Below are 2317 nucleotides of genomic sequence, written 5' to 3'. Positions count from 1 at the left end.
TTTCTTAGAAGCACTTTAGATTACATAAATCTTTTATCTATTGTTTGTTTATTTCCTCAAGTGACTCTGTGTAGTCTGTATACTTGAGAGGACTAAGAGATCTTTCTCTTAGACGTTGTTTGTAATCAATCTTTCAAGATTAGTGGATTAAGTCCTTGTTGAAGGCGAAATCACCTTGGCCGGGTGGACTGGAGTAGCTTTGTGTTATAAGCGAACCAGTATAAAATCCTTGTGTGATTCTCATTTTGAAAAAGCGCTTATTTTCAAAACAATTCAAACCCCCCCCCCTTTCTTGTTTTTCTCACCTTCAACACCCCTATCTTAGCCTCAGTAAAATCCTTATCACTTCATAGTATTCTTATCTGAAGTGCATTCCACTATAGTAGTTGTAATGCAAGGTTTACACTGCTCCTAAACTTTATATCTTCTTCTTTTCTAAGTGTAGCGGTAAATTCATGACCATTAAGCTATGGATAAACTTAACGTCAATTAAACCAGAGTCGTCACCGCACTTTTATTGTTTCCAAAGGAAAAGGGAAAAGTACGAACAAAACCCAAAGCTAAGAAGTTTTCAAATCAAAACTAATGAAATGCTAGATATTACAGGTAAGAGGGTTGGTTACACAAAGGGAATGTGTTAGCATCCAAAGTGTCCTAGGTACTCCTAGGGAGCCCTTTTTTATGTGTGTATGTGTTTTAGTATAAAAGATGTTTGAGAAAAGATAGAGTGTGGGGATAAGAAATTAATTCATTGATTATATTTTTGTGTTTGACAAGACCTTCAGACTTGTGCCTACGTACCAATATAAAATGAGGGATCAAAACCTCGTAGTTTGTGGTATCAATTTCAAAGTGAGTGAATTGTTTTTAACAAATATTTAAGTTTAAGAGAGACACAAAAGGCCTAAAATAGTTTGAATGAGTTTTAGTTCTTTTTGTCTTTTTGAAATTTTAAGTCAATTATGGTTAAGTTCATTTACAAGTTTGAATTAAGAAAAAGAAGTTTAAAAATGCAATGGCCTAAGGCCAAAGTTTCTAATTTTCAATAAAGTCCAAGTTTAAAAATCACAAGCAAAGAAGATTTTGAAAAGGGGAGAGATTTGAAATTTAAGAAATGGGAGGAGATGAAGAGACTAATCCTAAGAAAAAATTTAAAAGTTAAGAGTTGAAAAGATCTGACCAGTGGGATGCAATCCAATAAACAAGATTGTCATATAGAAACCCATTTTTCCTTTGGACTTTAAAATCAAGCAATATAAATAAGCAAGCAAGATGAAGAGCAATGCATCAAATAAAGATAGCCACATCCAAGCTAGCAACTTCATAGTCTTCTTCTTAATCTCCCATGTATCAGATGACATACTCCTTGAATGGCTCAGAACAAGGCATTAGACACAGGTTCAAAGTAACATTTCCATCAAGACCATGTAACAGATGAACTCAAGTGGATCCCATTACTTGCATCAGATGAAAGCTCAAACTTGGTTTCAGAAATGTTGGCATTGGCCAAGTCCTTTTGCATAGGGAATGTTGCCTAATTCTAAGTTCAAAGCTCAGATCAAATCCAACAGTCCACACAAACATTTTTTTAGGGTTTTTGTTGTTATTAGGTATTTTAGTGTCCTAAGACCATAAACACAAACAAGATACACAAACAAATATATACAATCACAATATGTGGCTCAAGTGAGCAAAGGGAAAATGGCAAAAACATAAACAAGTTAGATGAGATGTAAATGGAAAAATGATAAATGACTTGAATTCTAAATGACATAAAGTAAATGACTTGAAATTAAAAGCAAATAGAATAAAGGTTGTTCAAATGTTAGTTGATTAGGTGTTAGTATTCTTTTGCTTTTCAATTGATTAAGTCATTCTTTGGAGAACACTCAACCCTCTATTCACAAGCATGGATCCTTGAGCCAAGACATCTTCCAAAGGAAGAAAAAAGGACAAGTTTCCATACAATACCATGAAAGGGGGGAGACTTACAATCCCACTTACTAGAATGCTATGCCTTTTGGGTCAAAATTTAGTTCTATATTAAGCAATCGTAATTGGACTTATGTAGAAGTCACAATTATCTGAGGTCGGACAATAGAAATTTTAGTGTTAATGCATGTTAGAGATATGGTATAATGAACCATACTCCTAAAACATACCACACTTAAAAGAAAATGACAAAAGGGTTGACCTAATCTCATCCATACTTGTATTGGTTTATGAACAAATTAGCCTTAGGATATAGAAATCTCACTGGTCAATGAAATGGATGGGATAGAATGAGATTGAATATGAAGAGGGAGGGGAAATGAGA

This window comes from Lathyrus oleraceus, chromosome 5 (genome assembly GCF_024323335.1).
Source record: "Lathyrus oleraceus cultivar Zhongwan6 chromosome 5, CAAS_Psat_ZW6_1.0, whole genome shotgun sequence".
In the NCBI taxonomy this organism is placed as follows: domain Eukaryota; kingdom Viridiplantae; phylum Streptophyta; class Magnoliopsida; order Fabales; family Fabaceae; genus Lathyrus; species Lathyrus oleraceus.
This window is presented reverse-complemented; position numbering follows the sequence as displayed.